The following is a 25,117-nucleotide window of genomic DNA, read 5'->3' as shown; positions in this document are numbered from 1 at the left end:
AGAAAAAGCACTTGATTGCCTTCAAACTGTGATGTGAACAAGAAATAAATTTACATATGCTAAGCAACCACAATTTGAGAGTTGTTACAACAGCCAGTGTTAATTATCCTTCTAAAGCAAGCCACCTTTCAGCCACAGTTTTGTCAACTAAAAATAAAGATAATGCGTGAATATTCAATGAAACAATGTATGTGAAAACATTTGGCACAGACTTGGGGCTCAATAAATGCTGGTTAAAAAGCAGTTGTTTCTCACATAAGCAATATTTTCATTCTACAAAAGAATTTTTATTGTTATTACACAGATTTCTATCACAGGAAAAAGACGACCCAACTCCAACTGGCAAGCCAAATGCGGATTTTATTGGCTCCCAGAGCTAGAAATTTCAAGTGTAGATTAAGCCTTAGTGCTGATTTAATCTATCCAACAACTCCAAGAACCTGTGTTCTTTCTTCTGCCTGGTAAGCTTGCTTTTTTTGTTATTGAATTACAATTGATTTACAGTTTGTATTAGTTTCAGGTGTTCTAAACCCGACTCTCCTGATGCTCAAAGATGGCTGTCAGTAGTCCTCACTACTACATGCTCCTAGTGTACTTTGAGAGCAAGAAGAAGTCTCATTCCAGTATTCTGAGAATCATCTGACTCCTCTGTTTGGACTGGTTTAGATCACATTATCACCACTGAACCAATTGTTGAGGTTAAGGGTGTGTACTGTTGACCTGTCAATCAAGACCCATACCTGGAACTAGAGGTGGGATCACCTCTACTTTTCCCTACATCACTTGGGCTTATGGGGGAAGAATGAGTGCATACATTTTTTTGAAGGTATATTTTCAAGCACAAAAAAAGAGGAAGCAGGGGGAAATGAATGCTAGCTACAAAAAGCATGTGCTAAAATTGCTAAGTTTATTTTCCTTGAAGTGAAAAAAAAAAAAAAAGAAGTTGTAGGAGTAAATGTTATTTTGTGATCACTCTAAGTGATCACCCAACCTTTCAGAAATCTGCAAGTTAACTAGATGTTATGGTTTTCAAATTCCAAACCTCTTACAATGAGTTCCCTAAAATATCCTCAGATATTGACTTCTTGAAATATACTTGGATATTGACTTTCTGTCTCTCTTGACAGTGCAGTGTTAAAAAAAAAGTCTCTCAAGAATAATTTATTTCTTTGCACTCTCCTTTGATTTTGTGCAAGTGTTTTAAAAAGCCTAAGATGCTATACCAGTGGGAGGGGCTGTCCTTTTCATCTGCTCCTCATGCCTAAACTAAATCATATGATGCTCAATCATAAAATAATGGGACTAACTTAAACAGACTCCTTAGATGTAAGAATGAGTACTGCACTTCTGAGCAGTCACCTAGAGAAGTGATCTTCACATTCCAGTGATGTAACCATAGTTCAAATTGCATTAATTACACCTCAGTTTTGGCCACAAAAAGCACAGTCACATGTCTAACCATACTCTTCCTCTGATTGGACTCCCAATCCCCTGCGAGGTTTAAAAAAAGGTGAATCTCTTGAGAGTCCCTTAGGCAGCAAGGAGATCAAACTACTCAATCCTAAAGAAAATCAACCCTGAATATTCACTGGAAGGACTGATGCTGAAGTTGAAGCTCCAATACTTTGGCCACCTGATGGAAAGAGCTGACTCATTGGAAAAGACCCTGACGCTGGGAAAGATTGAGAGCAAGAGGAGAAGGGGATGACAGAGGATGAGAGGGTTGGATGGCATCACCAACTTAATGGACATGAGTTTGAGCAAGCTTCCAGAGATGGTGAAGGATAGGGAAGCCTGCTGTGCTGCAGTCCATGGGGTCACAAAGGGTGGGACACGGTTGTGACTGGACAACCACAATCCTCCAAAGCAGAGGTGTGCCTTTTCAAATATAGTATCTTGAGCTCAGAAGACAATCACCAGGCCAGAGAATTCCAACCTTATTTTGAATAAATGTAAAATATGAGCACCCAGGACACTGGAGTTCCCCACTGGCTTAGCAGGAGGAGAGAGGATCTTGGGGTATTAGACTCTTCCTCTACAATGGAGATCATCTGACTACCGCTCTCTTTTAGTCACCCTACAGCTGAATTCCCTAGGCCTCCAGGCTACTCTGAGCTCAGCAGACCCTTCAGGCCTCGAGCCGACCCTGTGTTCTGCTGTGGCCCCCTCTGGTCTGCTTTTCTGCCCACCCTCTTAGATTCTCTCTGCTCCCTGGGAACACTGGCCACTCTCCTAAAGCTGAGGTCCTGTGCCTGCCATCACCTCTCCTGAATGTCCTTTCCCTGCTTTCACTTCATTCTCTCAAGGCTCACTCAAAACCTGGCTCATCTGTCATCTCCAAGAAGTTTTCTAACCCCTTCCATACACACAAAAAGGGCACTCTGTTACTCTTTCTCTCTCTTTTTTTTTTTTTTTTTGATCTTGAGAAAAACATTTGGCCAGTAGGAGGCATGACCAGAGATGGGATGGATGGAAGGGAGAAACCAGGCTAATTGCCTCTTTTCTATAGAAGCCCTAGGAGGTTAATGTGCCAGTGGGCATTTCTCTCTCATCTCCTCTGCCCGATCCAGCCCTGAGCCCTGATAACACCACCTCTTCTTTGTTATGTCAGCCTGCTACTGCTGCTGCTAAGTCGCTTCAGTCGTGTCCGACTCTGTGCGACCCCATAGTCGGCAGCCCACCAGGCTCCCCCGTCCCTGGGATTCTCCAGGCAAGAACACTTGAGTGGGTTGCCATTTCCTCCTCCAATGCAGGAAAGTGAAAAGGGGAAGTGAAGTTGCTCAGTCGTGTCTGACTTGTAGTGACCCCATAGACTGCAGCCCACCAGGCTCCTCCGCCCAAGGGATTTTCCAGGCAAGAGTACTGGAGTGGGGTGCCATTGCCTTCTCCGTGTTATGTCAGTCTAGTGGTTCCCAAGTTTTGAGAATCTCTGGGTTTCCTTGTGGTCCTCATTTTGGTCCTAGTTCTTCCATCCCCGGTGTAACCAGTTCTTTGTGTTAAATCCCTTCTGTTTCAAGCATTTGGAGTGCTTTCCTTTTTCCTGACCGGGTCCTGACTCAGCATGGTGGTGAAGTGAATGCACCGGTGAATGGATGAGCAGACGGTTCCCTGTCATGTATAACGTCCATGTTTCCACTTTCTGAGACACGTTCATGACTCTTCCTGCCACTCTCTTTCCTTCTGCCACCCATAATATTTGTTTGCAAGCCCTATCCACTTTTCCTGGCTGGAGTCCCCCACCGTAACCCCTTGTTCAAGTTCGCCCACACTCAGTCCTGCCTGGCCTCTGCGTTGCTGACAGATGGTGAAGACACCGGGTGTAGAGTGAATCGTCAGGGTGAGAACAGCTGCAGAGTCCAGCAAGCCCAGGCTGCTGGCCGGGACCCATAGGACGGCGGCGGAGGATTCATAATCTCTCCGCTCCTCAGGTCTGTCTGTGACTTCAGCCAGAGCCAGGCCAATTTACAGTGATTCCCAGAGCCCAGTGCAATTTGCAGATAAAACAGAAGATGCACATTTGTGGCCAAAGTGAAAGATTCAAGTATTAGCTTGGCTGCTAAAATGCTCCCCTGTGCGTGAGACCAGCACACAGCCGGATGGTCTCCTCAGCGCTGTCCAGACCATCATTTTATCGCCATGGTCTGGAGGCCAAGTGAATACTACAAACGAGGCATTTGGAAGGGATCTGGGAGTGGGGCAGGTTAATGCTTCTGCTCCAGGAAGAGGGTGGGGCGTCATCCAACTTCTTGCCCCTTCCTGCCCCACGCAGCATCTCTCAAATCACTTTGACCCCACGTGACTTGGCTGTAAGTGAGGCTGACCAGCTGTTGGGAAGAAGCTTAGCACTCAAGGGACAAAAGGAAAATAATACAATGTCATGACATCTCCCCTGAAAGGTGACACATTTAGGGAGGAAACATGTATTGTGGGCCCAGCATTCAGTTGGATACAGAGGATAAAAGTGAATAAGAAACGATCCCTTCCCTCGAAGGTGCTCCCGTCTACTCAGTGGAGACAGACCTGGGGAGAAGGGGCCAAAGGCAGTTTATGGGCTGAGCTGGAGTCCCAATAGTCTATGTGGGTCCACGCTCAGCACAGAGGAATACATGCCCTGGGTGAGGAGACTGGGCTGATCCCAGCTCACACACTTCCCAGCCTGGTGACCTTGATCTGTGACTAACTTCACTGAGTCTCAGCTTCCTCATCATTTTTACAATAAAGTGAGTGTAGTTGGAAGAATGGGTTTACACGTGGAAAGTTCTTTCCACCTTGTCTGATTCAAGGTCAGCCTCAGGACACTGGTGTCCTCCTGGGTGGTCCCCCTGGGTGGTGGTTCCTCTACCCATGTTATAGGCCCTGTACTTTGCAAGGAGGAGCCAGGCCCGGAAAGGGAGCCCTCAGTGAATGCTACGTGGTGACTGCAGCTGACTCCATCCCGCGTAGTGGACACCTAAGAAGCCCTTTTTGAAGATTCTCAGATACCCCAGAGGGGTAGGGAGTTTGTAGTGGACTCAGAGATGTTATCCCATGATTCTACAGGACCAGCTCTGTAGTCACAGCTGGGTTGTAAAGTAAATGATGAGGCAACTGTGGGAACAGAGGGTTGAGTATATCACCCTGCCTGAAGTCATCAGGAATGGCTAGATGCCCCAACTCTGGAAGGCTAAAGTGGGAGGGGTGCCCAGGTGAATGGCAGGGATGCCAAGGATGGCATTCCAGGCAAAGGAAATGGAATAGGCAAACATCCAGAAGTAAGAAATAGCACCGTGGGCCCAGGAATAAACTCTGTATGGCAGTGTGTGGAGTTGAGTGAAAGGGGCTGCAGAAGTTCCAAGAGGCCAATTCTGAAGCCTGTGTGTCCTGGGAGAGCGTCTGTGGCATCGGAGTCAGAGGAGGTTTTTGGTGGTGGAGTACATACATGGTCAGAGGGGCTTCCCTGCTGGCTCAGCTGGTAAAGAATCTGTCTGCAATGCAGGAGACCTGGGTTCGATCCCTAAGTGGGGAAGATCCCTTGGAGAAGGGAATGGCTATCCACCCCAGTATTCTTGCCTGGAGAATTCCATGGACAGAGGAGCTTGGCAGGCTACAGTCCATGGGGTCACAAAGAGTCAGACACGACTGAGTGACTAACACTTTCACTTTCACTATATGGTCAGATTTGTGATGGGGGAGACCACTCAGGTGCCACTAAGAAAGCTTATCCGATGGGAAGTGGGACGTTAGAGGCAATGTCATTAGATTAAGAGTCCGGCTTGTTGCTCACTACTTACAAAATCAATAGAGTAAGTCCCCTACATACAAATGAGTTCTGTTCCAAGAGTGCATTCACAGGTCCAATTTGTTATAAATCCAACAAAGTTAGCCTAGGTACCCAGATAACACAATTGGCTATATAAAACTGTACTGTAGTAGGTTTATAATACTTTTCACACAAATAACACATAAAAAACAAAGCAAGCACAAAAAGTAAAACATTTTCAATGTTACGGTACAGTAAACCTACAGGCCAACTAACTTATACGATTGGACATGCAAACACATCTTTGAAAGTTCACAGCATCTTTTAAAGGTCACTTGAAGTTTTGTTTGTAGGGGACTTGCTGTACTCACGAAAGTTTGTAGCAAAGGAAAAGTGTCTTTAATCACGATGCTGGCAATGTGGGGAGATGGTGGACTCAGTCTCCCCCCAAAACTACCTCCAGAGATTCTGCTTGATCATGAAACTTTTATAGGGAAAGAGAAAAGTAATCTCAGCTAAGCATTGAGATAGGGGTCAGACTTATCACCATCCCCATCTGCATGCAGGCTCGCTGACTCCTTGTAATCTTTCTTTAGATGCTGTCTTGTTCACAGTTTGTTTGGGAGATTACTGAAGGGGAAGCTAGGGAAGCGATCTGGTCATTTGTTAATTAGTTATTCTTCATTCCTCCTTTCAGTCTATGAAAAGAACTGATAAGTTGTTAGCAAGGTATTATGTGATTAAAAGATTTGAAAGGTGTGCTTGGGCTGCAGATGAATAGAGCCTGGGAGTGCCTGGTTTAAAAGTTACTTACAATAAAATTTTGCTAAAGTGACAGGAAAAAGGGCTTCTACGGAGAGAGATTTCATGCAAAGGGCAGCCTACAGCAGGGGAACCACCAGCGTAAGCCTCCCTCCTCCCATAACAGGGAATCAGTCAGCTCAGTTCAGTTGCTCCGTCATGTCTGACTCTTTGTGACCCCATGGACTGCAGCATGCCATCACCAACTCCTGGAGCATGCACAAACTCATGTCCGTTGAGTTGGTGTTGCCATCCAATGATCTCATCCTCTGTCATCCCCTTCTCCTCCCACCTTATCTTTCCCAGCATGAGGGTCTTTTCAAATGAGTCGGTTCTTCCCATCAGATGGCCAAAGTATTGGAGTTTCAGCTTCAGCATCAGTCCTTCCAGTGCATATTCAGGACTCATTTTCTTTAGGATTGATTGGTTTGATCTCCTCGCAGTCCAAGGGACTGTCAAGTCTTTTGAAGCACCATAGTTCAAAAGCATCAATTCTTCGGCACTCAGCTTTATGGTCCAGCTCTCATATCCATACATGACTACTTGGAAAAACCATAGCTCTGACTAGACGAACCTTTGTTGGCAAAGTAATGTCCCTGCTTTTTAATATGCTGTCTAGGTTGGTCACAGCTTTTCTTCCAAGGAGCAAACGCTTTTTTAAATTTCATGGCTGCAGCCTCCATCTGCAGTGGTTTTGGAGCCCAAGGAAAGAACGTCTGTCAGGGCTTCTATTGTTTCCCCATCCATTTCCCATGAAGTGATGGGACCAGATGCTGTGATCTTAGTTTTATGAATGTTGATTTTTAAGCTAGGTTTTCCACTTTCCTCTTTCACTTTCATCAAGAGGCTCTTTAGTTTTTTGGTTTCTGCCATAAGGGTGGTGTCATCTGCACATCTGAGGTTATTGATATTTCTCCCAGGAATCTTGATTTCAGCTTGTGCTTCATCCAGACCAGCATTTTGCAAGATGTACTCTGCCGAAGCCTTTGACTATGTGGACCACAATAAACTGAGGAAAATTCTGAAAGACATGGGAATACCAGACCACCTGACCTGCCTCTTGAGAAATTTGTATGCAGATCAGGAAGCAACAGTTAGAACTGGACATGGAACAACAGACTGGTTCCAAATAGGGAAAGGAGTATGTCAAGGCTGTATATTGTCACTTGGCTTATTTAATTTGTATGCAGAGTACATCATGAGAAAAGCTGGGCTGGAAGAAGCACAAGCTGGAATCAAGATTGCCGGGAGAAATATCAATACCCTGAGATATGGAGATGACACCACCTGTATGGCAGAAAGTGAAGAGGAACTAAAAAGCCTCTTTATGAAAGTGAAAGAGGAGAGTGAAAAAGTTGGCTTAAAGTTCAACGTTCAGAAAACGAAGATCATGGCATCCAGTCCCATCACTTCATGTGAAATAGATGGGGAAACAGTGGAAACAGTGGCAGACCTAATATTTTTGGATTTCAAAATCGCTGCAGATGGTGACTGCAGCCATGAAATTAAAAGCTGCTTACTCCTTGGAAGGAAAGTTATGACCAACCTAGACAGCATATTAAAAAGCAGAGACATTACTTTGGCAACAAAGGTCCATCTAGTCAAGGCTATGGTTTTTTCAGTGGTCATATATGGATCTGAGAGTTGGACTATAAAGAAAGCTGAGCACTGAAGAATTGATGCTTTTGAGCTGTGGTGTTGGAGAAGACTCTTGAGAGTCCTTTGGACTGCAAGGAGATCCAACCAGTCCATCCTAAAGGAGATCAGTCCTGGGTGCTCATTGAAGGACTGATGCTGAAGCTGAAACTCCAATACTTTGGCCACCTAATTGGAAGAACTGACTTCTTGGGAAAGAACCTGATGCTGGGAAAGATTGAGGGCAGGAGGAGAAGGGGATGACAGGGGATGAGATGGTTGGATGGCATCACCAACTCAATGGACATGAGTTTGGGTGAACTCCGGGAGTTAGTGATGGACAGGGAGTCCTGGTTTGCTGGAGTCCATGGGGTGGAAATGTGCCTGACAAGACTGAGTGACTGAACTGAACTGAACTCTGCATATAAGCTAAATAAGCAGGGTGCCATACTTGACGTACTCCTTTCCCAGTTTGGAACCAGTCCCTTGTTCCATGTCTGGTTCTAACTGTTGCTTCTTGACCTGCAAACTGATTTCTCAGGAGGCTCATAAGGTGGTCTGGTATTCCCATCTCTTTAAGGATTTTTCATAGTTTGTTGTGACCCATATATATAGTCAATGGTTCTTTGTGACTCCATGGACTGTAGACCACCAGGCCCCTCTGTCCATGGGATTCTCCAGGCAAGAATATTGGAGTAGGTTGCCATTCCTTTCTCCAGGGGATCTTCCCAACCCAGGGATTTAACCCAGGTTTCCTACATTACAGGCAGATTGTTTACCATCTGAGCCACCTGGGAAGCGATAATGGGAGATGGAGAGAAGAAAACTAGTTGGAGAGATGTTTTTGAGTAGTCTTGTCATCTTCTTAGGTGAAACTAGACTGTGAGCCTCCTGAGGGAAAGGACTGTGTGCTTTTGTGTCAGAAAACTTCAACTGCCTCACACCAAAATGAGCACTAAGTAAGTACCGGTGAATGTTGTTGAATGAGGCAGTCAACTGCACTTGAAAAGCGAGGATTGGTGGGAGTCAGGAATGGCAAGGTTTCATGAGCTGTTTGTACATTTTGGAGATTAATTCCTTATTGGTTGCTTCATTTGCAAATATTTTCTCCCATGTAGCTCAATAAATAAAAAAAGCCAAATAATGTAGTCAAAAAATGGGCAGAAGATCTAAATAGACATTAAACCAAAGAAGACATACCAATGGCCAAAAAGCACATGAAAAGATCCTCACTATCACTAGTTATTAGAGAAATTCAAATCAAAACTACAATGAAGTATCACCCACACTGGTCAGAATAACCTTAATCAAAAAGTCTACAAACAATAGTGTTGGAGAGGGTGTAGGCAGAATATAAATTGGTACAATCATTGTATAGAACAGTATGAAGATTCCTGAAAAAGACTAAGGCTTCTCAGGTGGCTCAGTGGTAAAGAATCCACCTGCCAATGCAGGAGACACAGGAGATGTGGGTTCCGTCCCTGGGTCAGGAAGATCGCCTGGAAGAGGAAATGGCAGCCCACACCAGTATGACTGCCTGGAAAATCCCATGGACAGAGGAGCCTGGCAGGCCACAGTCCATTGGGTCACGGAGAATCAGACATGACTCAGCATGAGTCTCTGAAAAACTAAAATCGAGCTACCATATGGCTCAGGAATCCTACTCCTGGGCATATATCCTGCTGCTGCTAGAAAGCTCTAATTTGAAAAGATACATGTACCTCAATGTTCAGCACTATTTATAATAGCCAAGACATGGAAGAAAGCAAAATGTCCATTGACAGATGAATGAATAAAGAAGACGTTACATCTATATACAATGGAATATTACTTAGCCATAAAAAAGAACTAAATAATGCCATTTGCAGCAACATGCATGGACCGAGAGTTTATCATACTAAGTGAAGTAAGCCAAACAGACAAATATTGTGTGATGTTACTTACATGGGGAATCTAAAAATGGATACACACTTATTTACAGAACAGAAACAGACTCACAGACTTGGAAATCAAAGTATGGTTACCAAAGGGAAAAGGGGAGAAGGATAAATTAGGAAGTTGGGATGAACATATACACACCACTGTATATAAACTAATCAACAAGGACCTACTGTATAGTACAGGGAACTCTACTCAATATTCTGTAATAACCCAAATGGGAAAATAATTTGAAAAAGAAGAGGTATATGTATAGTTGAATCACTTTGCTGTATACTTGAAGCTAACAAAGCATTGTAAATCAGCTATACTCCAATATAAAACAAAAAGTAAGGTTTCTGTTTTGGAATGTAGATGAACTTGATACCATTTGAGTGGGTTTAGGGGATCAAGGCATTGGCTTAGTTATGACTGTGTTGAGTATGAGGTGTCTGCGGAATGCCCAGGTGAGCAGTCCAGCAGAGAGCTGAATAAGTGGATCAGGGTTGAGTCCTCAAAGCATAGAACAGTGCCTCGCTCAACACACTGAGGAGGTGCTCAGTAAATACTTGCGGGGTGAATGAATGGGTCTGGAATTCAGTTATGACTTAGACTCTTTGACCACCTTCTGTGAAGTTGTTACTGCACTCCCTGTTGTTTTCCTTCACAGCACTTACAGTGTGAAGCATCAGATGATGATTCACTGGTTTATTAAATGCCCGACCCCCTCACTAGACTGCAGGCTCCATTGTGGTGAGGACAGTGTGTGTTTTCTTCTCCACTGAATGTCTTGGCCTAACCTAGCTCAGACTCAAGATGAGGTCAGCATTTTTTGAATGAATGCAGGGCTGGGGATATGGATGTGGACACAGGATGTAGGCAGGAGCCAGGGAAAGGATGGGTCTTGGTGAGCTGGAGCTTCCAGGTTCAAAGTTACTTGTTTGTAACATTTTTCTCCAACCTTCTCAATTCCCTCCTCTTCTCCACATGCCACTCCCTCCCAATCTAATCCTGATCAAATCCTTTCAGGTCCTTCTCCGAGCTTCTGTTCCCTCATCTGTATAACGGGGATTTATTATGTGCCCTGGCTGTGAGCGCTGAATGAGGTAACTCAACTCAACAAATGTTTATATAGGTGATTAAATGCCACGGTCAGAAATGCCTTTGAATAAGCACACTGACCTTCCTGCTCTGTTCCACCTGGCTTGGAGCAGCCTCCTCTGCTCTGGGAAAGAGTGGGACACAAGTTCTCTTTGACACATGTCACCCCCCCCCCCACTCCCCAGGAAGCCCTTCATTTCAACCACAAAAGACTCTCATCTTGCAACCTGAACAGGGGCCAAATGGCCTGTCCCATCCAACACCCTCGTTCAGACTTGATTGAGGTCTTTCACGTGGGGCTGTGTAGGCAGGGGGCCCTGGCTGCAGCCCACCTCCCTACAAGCTGTTGCACCAGCTTTTGGCAGCATGGAGCCTGAGGGCCTGGCCACTCTGACAATGTACTTAGTGAGTGAGAAAATAGCATACGAGCAGAAAAGAATGTGCCATCATGGGGCTGTTTTCAGGATGATGAAGGGTCAGAAACAGCAACTCCTGAAAGTGGAGACCAAGTTTTCTAAGACTTTTCTCTCTCTTAAAGGGTCTACATAGGAGGGTTGATGATCGAAGCCAGGGCTTTGCACAAGGACGTCTCCCCCTAGACGTCCCCTCCTTGACTACTCTAGGACTAAGATCAAGACTTATTTAGACTCGGAAGCCTCTTTCCAACCTCTGGGCAGAGATAGATACCTCCTTCTCTATGGAGAGGGAAGAGGGGAGGGAACCAGCCTTTACTGACTGCCTGTTAGGTCTCAATTACTGTATGTTATTCTTTATATTACTGTGTAGCATTTCATACCAGAACCATCTGTGGGACTGAGTTTGTTAGACCCATTTTACAGATCAAAAAGCTGAGGGTCAAAGACATGAGTCACTTGGTTGAAGGAAAGCTTATAATTGGCTGAGCCAGGATTGGTCAAAAATCAAATACCCAGTGTATTTGCTTTCTCCATATTTCTAATGGGATATAATTGTGTTTTTGAATATTTATTTTTGTTTTTTTTTTTGGCTCTTCTTGGTCTTGGTTGCTGTGGGCTTTTCTTTAGTTGTGGCGAGTGGGGGCTCCTCTCTAGCTGCAGAGCGTGGGCTTCTCATTGCAGTGGTTTCTCTCGTGGAGCACGGGCTCGAGGGTGAGCAGGCCGCAGTGATTGCAGCTCAGTAGTGGTGGCACACAGACTTAGCTGCTCCGCGACATGTGGGATCTTCCTGGATCAGGGATTGAACCCGTGTCTCCTGCACTGGCAGATAGATTCTTTACCACTGAGCCACCAGGGAAACCCCACTTGTATGGTTTTAGTTCATCTGTTCACAAGTGAGTGCCTCTAGGGCCAGAACCCCCTCTCATCCATCTCCCCTCCCGCCCCTGCTATACACTGAGCAGGTCTAGAGGCCTTTGACCACCAGGCCCAGGTCTGCTCAGACCCTTAGCGTCTCCTAACTGAGTGGGAGGATGGTAGGGGCATCCACACCTGCAGGGGAAGGAGGGCTGGTGCTAATCCTGCTACTCTGGTCTCGTGCCCACTCTCTCCTGGGATAAACTTTCTATCACCAGTGTGCGGTTGTGCCTCAGCTGTCACCCAGCCTTTGCTGTGTGTACCTGGTTCCACTGATTAAACATTTGCCTCTACTCTTGATTTTCACTCATTTTTTTTCCCCTCTGTAAGGCCTTAAACCCTAGTTTGCTTGCCCGCTGCCCTAATAAATTGTCTAGATGCTGCAACTTCTTTCCCCAGGTGCTGAAGTCTGTCTCAGGATGCTGTCAATGATCCTTTAGCTAACTGATATAGTCCCTCTCCTAGAATCACAGTGATGCCACCTCTGTGAGCTTTAGCTTGGCTGCTGCCTATAGCGTTGTGATTAATAGCACTTAACTCCAGTAGAATGGATGGATTTGAACCTAATTCTGCCTCTTATAGGCTGTGGAAAACAGAGGAAAAACTCTCAGTCTCTTTGTGCCTCAGTTTCTGCATCCATATAAAGGGGACAATGACATCTAACTCCTAAGATTATTGAAAAGACTGAATGGTATATATATTTAATGTACAAAGGAAATTTGATATATGTAGTGACCATTGTGACTGATACAAAACAAGCACTCAGTACATGAAGGGTGCCTTTTGTTATTTCTAACAGCCCAGGTCATGACATTTAAGCATAGAAATCTGGTCTTCAATTCAATCCTCAAGAAGCTGGCTAAATCCCCCTAAGGATTCGTTTCCTTATCTCCTGACCCAACTCTTGCTATGTTCTCTTCTTTTTCTGCCAGCTCACTGCCAGTTTTACTACAGCCCACTAACAATTGCATTAGTCAGAATAAGATAGGTTATCCTGCACTAACAAATAACCGCCCCCCCCGATTTTAATAGCTTTATACAGCAAAGGTTTATTTACATCAAAATCTGATGACTACTGGACAGGTCTCCTTAGAAGCTCTCTTAAAAGAACAGACTTTGGGATCCAGGCTCCTTCTGTCTTGTGATTCCACTCTTCTGAGATTACTGCAAAAGGAGAAAAGAGAAAGTGGACCACTGAGTAGGCAGCCTTACAAGTAATATCCCCTACTCTCCCCACATCCCATTGATAAGAACCCAGTCATACACCCAAATCTAATTGCAAGGGAGGTTGGAAAATACAGCCTTCTCAGATACCCAAGAAAGGGAGAAGGAATTGGGAAACGGTGAATACAAGCATTTTCTCTGCTCATACCAGGCTCCTCTGTCCATGGGATTCTCCAGGCAAGGATACTGGAGTGGGTTGCCATTTCCTTCTCCAGGGGATCTTCCCGACCCAGGGATCGAACCCAGATCTCCCACATTGCAGGCAGACGATATAACCTCTGAGCCACCAGGGAAGCCCCCTTAGTAAAATAACCTCCATATTATTTAGCTACCAGAAGAGGTAGCTATATCTCAGAACCTTGAGTCTTCTATCCCTCCTCCTCCAGGCTCATCAGCACTGTGGTGCTGCTGCTGCTAAGTCGCTTCAGTCATGTCCGACTCTGTGCGACCCCATGGAGTGCAGCCTACCGGGCTCCTCCGTCTGTGAGATTTTCCAGGCAAGAGTATTGGAGTGGGGTGCCAATGCCTTCTCCGCTCGTCAGCACTGGGAGTCTCTTGTTAATCAGTACTGTACCCATGCTGACCTCAGTGGACACTGCTGTTTATTTAACATTTCATCCCAAATGTAGACCAAAGGTGCTTCCTTTTTCACTATTCCAAAGCTGAGGCTAAATATCAAATTATATTAGACTTTACCAAAGACTGGGGAATGATATATGAGGAATAAATACAGAGAAATCTACAGTTGCTAATTTGCTTCTTTATAAACAGATTTTATGCATCTTCAACTGAGTCTTCCATAGGACCACCTGCCTGCCACACTCCTGTCCTGCAGCCACAGGTCAGGGGCCATCTGACCCATCCTATTGAGGAATGCCATACATGTGTCTCAAGTCCACACAAAGTAAAGCATGGCATTTGTGGGGGAGTGATTAGAGGCAGGGGGATGGGTACTTGGGTGGAGGAGAGAAGCTATTCCTCCGTAACTCCTTGCAAGGAAAGCAGATCCAACACTTACCCTTCGATAAAGCTTTCAAATACATGTAAAATCAGCTAACCCAAGTTATGATTCACGAGTCATATGCCAGTTGACCTGTGCCACTCCTATCCTCAGTCCTCCGAGCCTCTGAGTTGCAATCAGGTGGTAATCCTCTGCCACATGAGGTATTCCATGCGGTATTCCTATGTTTTCCAAGGAAATATGACCAAAGAGAGACAGAGAGCTTCCTGATAGAATCACCCATTTGAAGAACCCCTTTTCTGGATGATGGGATATGGGCGTGACTGATATTGGGAACAATTCCCTACTTCCAGGCAAGCCCAGCTCCTTCCCGCCTGAGGAGTGGTATTCCTTTGATCTCTACAAGATAAGCATATCAGAAAAACATATTAATAATTCATCTGAGTGATGCATACATAATGTAACTGGTGTTAATAGAGGAAGATGGCTTCCTTACAAGAGCCTAAAGGGTTGCTATGTCTCCAGCTCCAAGCAAAACTCGACACAAACTAGATGCTCCAGATTCTTGATAAAAGGCTGTTAAAGGGAAAGCAACTTGCCTTAGTCATGTTTGTTAAAGGGAAAGCAACTTGCCTTGGTTGTGTTTATTTAGCATCCTTCAAAAAAGCTCTTACTAAATTATGATATACTATTAAGATGATGAGTTAGATAAGCACAAAATTCAGATGTGAGCTTCCTTCCAGAAAAAAGACAAACCATCTGGCTTGTACAGTTTTCACAAACTGGTAGGAAGGAAGCAGACCCTTTCTTGAACCCACACATCTCGTAACATAAGTTGAGGTATTTTATCCTTATATGTCCATTTAATTGCATACCTTGTAGTAATCATCTCCTATTTCCACACTGTTCATCAATCCTTTCTGCCTTTCCATCCACCCTGTCCTCTGTATGGCTTTTATCTTTCTGTTTAATCATCCTATTTCATTTGGCTCTGTATTGCCCAGTCCGTCAAGTCCTTCTGGATGCATCATGGAGGGGAGGAAGAAGCCATGGGTGAAGGTAGCTGCTGCTGCTGCTGCTGCTGCGTCGTCTCAATTGTGTCCGACTCTGTGCAACCCCATAGACGGCAGTCCACCAGACTTCCCCGTCCCTGGGATTCTGCAGGCAAGAACACTGGAGTGGGTTGTCTTTTCCTTCTCCAATGCATGAAAGTGAAAAGTGAAAGTGAAGTCGCTTAGTCGTGCCCAACTCTTAGCGACCCATGGACTGCAGCCCACCAGACTCCTCTGTCCATGGATTTTCCAGGTGAAGGTAGAGTCAAAACAGAGAGTCAGACTTGGACTTTGCATGGCCGGAGAGTTTGCCTTGACCTTCCTGAGTCTCATGTGCTTCACTTGTCCACCAGAGATAACCTCTCTTATCTCACCATTGTCCTGAGGAACGGAAGAAAATATACGCAAACCACATAGCTTGTTACACAATGGATTCTCAATAAATTGAAGTTCCCTTCATCTTTCCTTCTCTCCCTTTTGAAAGTAGTCAGGATATAAATTATACATAAATAAATCACACACTGCACTGGAAATCCTCAGAAATGATTAATGTAACCAATAATAATTTTAATATTAATAATGGGTTGCTTCAGCAGCACATCCTGATTCTGACAATCAACGTGCTCCAGCTTTGTCTTCACATCACGAACAGTGCTCAGAGCTTTACCCTAGGAAGAGGTGAATGCACAGCATTTCCCATTTGTGGATATTACTTAAATCTTCCTTTTTAAAAAAATATCACAGTATTCTGCTACAAACCCTTACTTACAGTGCAAAGTATAAGCAATATGTTTGCCAAGAAATGAAAAACAGACATGAATGGAAACACTAAAAAGCTACCAGCAGCGTCCAGGACTGAAAGTAAGGTTTGGAATCAGGAAGAACGTGCTGGAAATACTGTTCGACTGCTCAGTATGTGCATGAATGGACAAGACCTCATTGGTGAGTATGGTCCATTATCCCCACCACAGGGAGGAGCAAACTGAAGCTAGGGGCTTGAAAGACAGAAAGACCTATGAGATATGGAGCCTAACTTTAGCTCAAGGATCGGCTAAGCTTTCTCAGTGAATATAAGAGGGTTCAAATAACCCTCCAAGCTCTCAGATTCTGTGTTTATGAGTCTCTATTTCTCAAGGATGCAAGTGGAAGCAACCAGGAGGGTGGTGAGTGTGGGCTCTGGAGACAGACTGCCTGGACTGCAGTGTCTGCTTTCCCATTTGTTAACTGCCTTAGCCTGGGATCAGTGACTTTCATTGGTCTGTGGCTCATTTTCCTCCACTGGAAAATGAGAATCACAATAAAAACTAAATAAGGTGACATTTGCAAAGTCTGGGGCACTGTTCCCCAGGAGAGTCCGAACTCGGTCAGTCATTTCCTGCCCCATGATTAAGTGCAGGTCACAGTGGCCACCCACCACCTTGCCGGTACAGGACGACCCCACAGTTCTTTCTTCAGTTGAATTATTTTTCCTGAAGTGTTTAGTTCAGTCACTCAGTCGTGTCCGGCTTGTTGTGACCCCATGGACTGCAGCATGCCAGGCCTCTCTGTCCATCACCAACTCCTGGAGCTCACACAAACTCATGTCCATCGAGATGGTGATGCCAGCCAACCATCTCATTCTCTGTTGTCCCATTCTTCCACCTTCAATGTTTCCCAGCATCAAGATCTTTTCCAGTTAGTCAGTTCTTTGCATCAGGTGGCCAAAGTATTGGAGTTTCAGCTTCAGCATCAGTCTTTCCAATGAATATTCAGGACTGATCTCCTTTAGGATGGACTGGTTGGATCTCCTTGCAGTCCAAAGGACTCTCAAGAGTCTTCTCCAACACCACAGTTCAAAAGCATCAATTGTTCAGCACTCAGCTTTCTTTATAGTCCAACTCTCATATTCCTACATGACTACTGGAAAAACCATAGCCTTGACTAGATGGACCTTTGTTGGCAAAGTAATGTTTCTGCCTTTTAATAAGCAGTCTAGGTTTGTCATAGCTTTTTTTCCAAGGAGCAAACATCTTTTAATTTCATGGCTTCAGTCACCATCTGCAGTGATTTTGGAGCCCCTCAAAATAAAGTCTGTCACGGTTTCTATTGTTTTCCCATCTATTTGCCATGAAGTGATGAGATCTAAACTTAGATCAAACCTCAAACTTCACATCTCCAATCCCCCTACCCACAGTGTCTCCACTATGAGCCTTCTTTTCTGTCTCTCCCCTCCCACGTAAGCATGTGTGAGTTCTCCTGCCAACCTGAATGCAAAGGCCTGCTTACTCATGGGATGGGGGCTCTCGAGCAAACTGGGATCGTTACAGGGAAATAAAACAGTGTTCCTTCATCAGTATATCCAAATGTAGCATGGGCATTTTGACAGTGACATAGCCACCATGAATTGAGATGAAAAGAAACAAGGAAGAGAGGAACTTTTGGGTGCTTATTTAGCACTAAGCACTGTAGAGATTTTTGCCTGGCACAGTAATCCTCAGCCCTCTTATCTAGCTGTACACACCAGGAACATACATCCCAGGGGTTTGTTGAGAATCCCAAGGCCAACATCTAGTGGCGAAACTGAGTTTAGCACCTAGAGGATCATAAGGTAATAACAGGGGATCCTACAGAGTTCCAAGAGTCACAGCTCTTAAGCCCACTTGCAAAACACTCCTAACAGCTACCAATCAGTAGTGCCCACGACATCCTTTGACCTACCACTGTAACTTGTCCTAAACCAAACCAGAAGTACAGCGCGGTCCGTCCTGCCAGGTCCAGAGAGATGAAAGCCCTTCTGACCTACCTACTTCCATCCCTCTGTCTTTGTAGGCTGGCCTGAAGCCACCAGGGGGTGCCCTAGCATTAAGAGCAAAAGGTATTTGACAGCCTAATTATCACCTGGGGTTGGGAGGAGGCTTCCCTTCCTGAGAGCTTGCCCATGATTTCTCATCATATGTTGTAGACAAGTATGCAAAACATCCTTGCCTTTGACCTGAGTGAAGGCCGGGCTTGGAGGGAAAGTTACAGAGAATCTTGGGCTTGTCCCTCATTTAGCTTGGAGGAGTGGCACCCCCATCTGTTGGTGGGCAGAGCCCACACCACCACAGTGTGGAGCAAACTGCGAGTTATGAAATCAATGGAGTGAGTGGGCTGACCATTGATTTTTTTTAAATTAAATAACACATCGGGGCTCAGAAAATAGAAAATATCAGGGTGATCACGAGCAATTATTGTTTTGAAAAATTTTAATTGTAGTGTGTATGTGTCTGTGTGCTACCTCATGAGATAAAACGTAGATCTGTGAGTCATTTATTATTAAAACACCTTGACTTAAAAATCTGATTAAAATTCAGATTCCCAGACCCTAGACCAGAGGAGGGTGCTCCTGTCTTCCTGTCTGCCCTGCGGCCTTGAAGCCTGCCTATAGTTTTAACACATTTCTTGGCAGCTTTGATGATCAGCTCCGTATGGGAGCCACCTGTTAGAAGAAAGGGGACTTACCTGAGTTTTCTCACCTGCTTCCCCTCTCCCCCTTCCCCTGGACAGGGTAGGGCAGGCTTTTCATGTCTTGTGAACTTGGCCTAACAAAGCGAGAAAAGTCACACTGACTGTGCTTTAAACAGAGAACAAGCTGCTGGCTGGGCCCCGACTCCAGGACAGCTGTGAGCTCTGAGCAACTAGAGACTGGGTTTCCAGCACCAGCTCTGTCAGAAAACAAACAGAAGTACGAACACACAAGAAGCCAGAAAAACAAAATCCTTTTAGAATTAGCCAGACCTGTGTTGATGGACAAGGAAATGGCAACCCATTCCAGTGTTCTTGCCTGGAGAATCCCAGGGACATGGGAGCCTGGTGGGCTGCCGTCTATGGGGTCGCAGAGAGCCAGACATGACTGTAGCGACGACTTAGCAGCAGCGGCAGACCTGTGTTGAAACCCTGAGCCTTCTCCTTACCACCTATGTGATCATGGGGCAGGTTATTGATCCTGTTTCCTTCCCTCGTTTTAAATGGGATTATAAGCCTCCCCAGGGTGAATGGAAGATTTGGGTAGAAGACCATTACATCCACTACTGTGGGCAGGAATCCCTCAGAAGAAATGGAGTAGCCATCATGGTCAGCAAAAGAGTCTGAAATGCAGTACTTGGATGCAATCTCAAAAACGACAGAATGATCTCTGTGCATCTCCAAGGCAAACCATTCAATATCACAGTTATCCAAGTCTATGCCCCAACCAGTAATGCTGAAGAAACTGAAGTTGAACGGTTTTATGAAGACCTACAAGATCTTTTAGAAGTAACACCCCAAAAGATGTCCTTTTCATTATAGGGGACTGGGATGCAAAAGTATGAAGTCAAGAAACACCTGGAGTAACAGGCAAATTTGGCCTTGGAATGCGGAATGAAGCAGGGCAAAGACTAATAGAGTTTTGCCAAGAAAATGCACTGGTCATAGCAAACACCCTCTTCCAACAACACAAGAGAAGACTCTACACATGGACATCACCAGATGGTCAACACTGAAATCAGATTGATTATATTCTTTGCAGCCAAAGATGGAGAAGCTCTATACAGTCAACAAAAACAAGACCGGGAGCTGACTGTGGCTCAGATCATGAACTCCTTATTGCAAAATTCAGACTTAAATTGAAGAAAGGGAAAACCACTAGACCACTCAGGTATGACCTAAATCAAATCCCTTATGATTATACAGTGGAAGTGAGAAATAGATTTAAGGGTCTAGATCTGATAGATAGAGTGCCTGATGAACTATGGACTGAGGTTCGTGACATTGTACAGGAGACAGGGATCAAGACCACCCCCATGGAAAAGAAATGCAAAAAAGCAAAATGGCTGTATGGGGAGGCCTTACAAATAGCTGTGAAAAGAAGAGAGGCAAAAAGCAAAGGAGAAAAGGAAAGATAAAAGCATCTGAATGCAGAGTTCCAAAGAATAGCAAGGAGAGATAAGAAAGCCTTCCTCAGAGATCAATGCAAAGAAATAGAGGAAAACAACAGAATGGGAAAGACTAGAGATCTCTTCAAGAAAATTAGAGATACCAAGGGAACATTTCATGCAAACATGGGCTTGATAAAGGACAGAAATGGTATGGACCTAACAGAAGCAGAAGATATTAAGAAGAGGTGGCAAGAATACACGGAAGAACTGTACAAAAAAGATCTTCACAACCCAGATAATCATGATGATGTGATCACTAATCTAGAGCCAGACATCTTGGAATGTGAAGTCAAGTGGGCCTTAGAAAGCATCACTACGAACAAAGCTAGTGGAGGTGATGGAATTCCAGTTGAGCTGTTTCAAATCCTGAAAGATGATGCTGTGAAAGTGCTGCACTCAATATGCCAGCAAATTTGGAAAACTCAGGAGTGGCCACAGGACTGGCAAAGGTCAGTTTTCATTCCAATTCCAAAGAAAGGCAATGCAAAAGAATGCTCAAACTACCGCACAATTGCACTCATCTCACATGCTAGTAAAGTAATGCTCAAAATTCTCCAAGCCAGACTTCACCAATATGTGAACCGTGAACTCCCAGATGTTCAAGCTGGTTTTAGAAAAGGCAGAGGAACCAGAGATCAAATGGCCAACATCCGCTGGATCATGGAAAAAGCAAGAGAGTTCCAGAAAAACATCTCTTTCTGCTTTATTGACTATGCCAAAGCCTTTGACTGTGTGGATCACAATAAACTGGAAAATTCTGAAAGAGATGGGAATACCAGACCATCTAACCTGCCTCTTGAGAAATCGGTATGCATGTCAGGAGGCAACAGTTAGAACTGGACATGGAACAACAGACTGGTTCCAAATAGGAAAAGGAGTACGTCAAGGCTGTATATTGTCACCCTGCTTATTTAACTTCTATGCAGAATACATCATGAGAAACGCTGGACTGGAAGAAGCACAAGCTGGAATCAAGATTGCCGGGAGAAATATCAATCACCTCAGATATGCAGATGACACCGCCCTTATGGCAGAAAGTGAAGAGAGTAAAAAGCCTCTTGATGAAAGTGAAAGAGGAGAGTGAACAAGTTGGCTTAAAGCTCAACATTCAGAAAACGAAGATCATGGCATCTCGTCCCATCACTTCATGGGAAATAGATGGGGAAACAGTAGAAACAGTGTCAGACTTTACTTTATGGGGCTCCAAAATCACTGCAGATGGTGACTGCAGCCATGAAATTAAAAGACGCTTACTCCTTGGAAGAAAAGTTATGACCAACCTAGATAGTATATTCAAAAGCAGAGACATTACTTTGCCGCCTAACGTCCGCCTAGTCAAGGCTATGGTTTTTCCTGTGGTCATGTATGGATGTGAGAGTTGGACTGTGAAGAAAGCTGAGTGCCGAAGAATGGATGCTTTTGAACTGTGGTGTTGGAGAAGACTCTTGAGAGTCCCTTGGACTGCAAGGAGATCCAACCAGTCCATTCTGAAGATCAGCCCTGGGATTGTTTTGGAAGGAATGATGCTAAAGCTGAAGCTCCAGTACTTTGGCCACCTCATGCGGAGAGTTGACTCATTGGAAAAGACTCTGATGCTGGGAGGGATTGGGGGCAGGAGGAGGACCCAGGATGAGATGACTGGATGGCATTAGGGACTCGATGGACGTGAGTCTGAGTGAACTCTGGGAGATGGTGATGGACAGGGAGGCCTGGTGTGCTGCGATTCATGGGGTCGCAAAGAGTAGGACACGACTGAGCGACTGAACTGAGCTGAATGTATCCACATGCTCAGATAGGGCCTGACCAAAACAGGTGCCCCGCTCTAACAGCTCTCTTTCTGGCTCCCTGAAATCCCTCGTGAGTTTGGGCAGATTCTCTCCCCTTTGGGCTTTGGTTTCCCGTTGTTAACAAGAGGGAAAGCACCCATTCTCAGGGCTGGAGTGGGGCCGAAACTGACCGAGAAAAACTACATTGTATGGCCTGAGCCTTCTGCCCTAACCGGAGCCCCGCCAGCCGCCTTGTTCACCAACTACTCCCACGAGGGCACAACGTGAACTCCCTGCACGGCGACGGGCAGATCAGCCTGGGAGAGAACAGCGGGCACAGCCGCTGGCTGAGAAGCGCCAGAGTCTGCGGATCTTTGGACGGAAAGATCCCTCGCCCCCTGCAGGTGCCGGTCCTGCGAACTGGGCGGATGGAGGCCGGTCCGCGCCCCGCCGCGGGCGAGAGCGCTCCAACCCCAGCAGAGGGAGGAGCCGCCGCCCAGGTGGGACAGGTGGGGAGCCTGGGCTCAGGTGTTTCCGCGGCGGCGGCCAGGGGAAGCGATTGCTCCCTGGCAGGCGCAGGCAGAGCCGAGCAGACCCTTGGCCTTAGGATCCAGCTCTGGGAAACCGGTTTCGTCTTCCAGACTCTATCTCGGAAGAAAGTCATGGAAGCGGTAAGTCGTGGTGGGTTTGGCCGTGGGCTTTATTGTGCGTCCAGTTCCTCCCGGGAGAAAGCGTGGGGAGAGGCTGCGTGCACCCCGCCTCCAGGAGAGGAGTCAACTTTCATGCCGTCCAGCTCACACTGGCCTGGCCTGGCGGGGGTAGGGTGGGGAGACGGAAGAGGGGTGTGTGTACCTGTCCTGTGCCACCTTGGAGGCTGAAGGGCAAGGGTCTCAGGAGGGGTGGTGTGAGGGACTCTATACCTCCAGCGCTGTGAGCTAGGCTTCTAACCTCCCGTCCCCCGACTCAGCACCGCCTGCCCCCCGCCCGGGCTTGAGTGAGTGTTGCTCTGTCTGCCTGTCCTTTCGCCAGTCCTCTCGAGAGAGCTTCCTGGTCGGAGGCTGCAGGGGCTCTTGTGTGGCTTGTGGTTTTCCTGTGGGCTCTGCTTTTTAGAAGCTGCATGGCCTGGGGGCCAGAAAGTTCATTTTTCTTAGCCTCTTGTTCTTCACTTGTAAAATAGGATTACTACTAGAATAACTAGTGAGATGATTGGAGGTGTTTGTTAAAGAAACAAAAATTGGGGAAGGGCCCTGCACCGAGCAGGTGAACTTCCCTTCTGCTTGGATGGATGGCCACGTCCTGTTTGCCTAGCTGGAGAGTTTTTTCACCTGGCTGACCATGTTTTCCTCTTTGCTTTTCCAGTTCGCCGCCGCCTCCCTGCCTCTCTAAAATAAGTCAGTGTCTCTACAAGGGGGCAGGGCAATGATGTGTTTCACCTTCATTGTCTTCTTTATTATACACCTGGAGTCAAGTCATTTTCTTCTGTGAATCAGCCACTTCCTTCTCAGAGGTTGGCTGTACGTGGGGACGGAGGACCCATTTTAGCGGTCACCAATCAGAAGAAGCTCCCCTTGGTCCCAGGGCAGTGGACACATGTCTCTCTGTGGCTGACCCTCCATTCCAGCTAGCTGAGTTTTGGAAGAGAGAACAAAGGCACGCTGGTATGGTTTCTGTCTCCCCTCCTCTGAATTCTCTCTCTATCCTACAATTTTAGCAATTTCTGAGAAACTCCTAATTGATGGGAAAATGTCAGGGTGACTAGATCCAGTGTGGTTGTGAGAAAAAAGAAACAAACTTCTTTTTTGGCCTCTCGGATATGCCAGGGTATGCACTAGCTTCCATTGTTTCAGTGTATCTAGGTAACAACACAGTGAGGTTGAGGTCAGTGCTTTCTGCCCCAGTTCTTACAGGGAGGAAACAGAATGTTGTTTGTTACTCAATATCACACAGCGGGTAAGCAGCAGAGCCAAAGCATGGGCTGTGATTTGTCAGTAACAAATATTGAGTGCCAACTATACGCCAGGCACTGCCGGCAAGGATGACAACTGGAAAACGGGAATGTTAGGTAACTGGAGAGAAAAATGTTCCAAAGGGCATGTTAGCTATAATGCAGTTATGGGATAAGCTGATGTGGTTATGCAATGTTTTCTGCTCAGAGAAAGGGGGGGGGGGAGATCAAAAAAGGAATATGGGTTATTTCTCATTTTAAAAGGAGGATTTGTTTATTGTAAAGCTAACAAATTACCCAGTGCATATGCATAACGAAGCACTTGCTGTGTGTTGTTAGGCCCCTTTCAGGGGCTGCAGATGCAGCAGTGACCCAGCCAGAAATGCCTGCCTTCGTACAACTTGTGTTCTAGTGGTGAACACACACACACACACATTAGGTCAAATAGCAGTGAATTCAATGTAGAACCACAGAGGAAGGCAGAGTTTAAGGACTTTGAGGCAGTGAGCAGGAGAGGCTGATATTTTAAATGGGATAGTTTCAAGAAAGGCATCAATACAAGGTGCCATTTGAGCAGAAGCTTGAAGCAGGTGAGGACTTTGGTGCTGTGGATCTTTTAGGGAAGAGCACTCTACAGAGGGATAAAAAAACAAGTGCAAAAAGGCCCTGGGGCAGAAGCTTGTCTGATATGTTCAAGGAGTCAGTAAGATGCCCAGCATGGAGAGATCAAAGGAGAGAGTGGGAAGAAGTAGAGGTCAGGTCAAGTAGGATGCTGGAGGCCATTGTGGGAATTCCAGGTGCTCCTCCAAGTGAGATGGAGAGCACCTGAGTGTAATGAATGGCAAAAGAGAATGATCCAACTTGCTTTTTAAAAGGATCACCTGGCTGTTGTTTAGAAACTAGATGGTAGAAGAAGCAGGATTAGAAGCTGGCTGACCAGTTAGGAGGCTCTTGCCCGAATTCAAGCAAGAGAATATGGAGGCTCAGGCCAGTGTCTTAGCAATAAAAGTGACTAGAAATGGTTAGGTTCTGGATATGTATTAAAGGTAGATTTAACAAGATTAACTGATGGATGAAACAAAAAATGTGAAAGAAAGTGACACCAGGGTGGGAAGGTGCCTAAGCACCTTGAAGAATGTAGTTGACATTGAATGAGATAATTTAAGCTGGAACAGGTTTGCAAGACCAGGGGGTCAGTTTTAGACGTAGTA

This window comes from Capra hircus, chromosome 3 (genome assembly GCF_001704415.2).
Source record: "Capra hircus breed San Clemente chromosome 3, ASM170441v1, whole genome shotgun sequence".
In the NCBI taxonomy this organism is placed as follows: Eukaryota; Metazoa; Chordata; class Mammalia; order Artiodactyla; family Bovidae; genus Capra; species Capra hircus.
Note: the sequence above shows the minus strand (reverse complement) of the source record.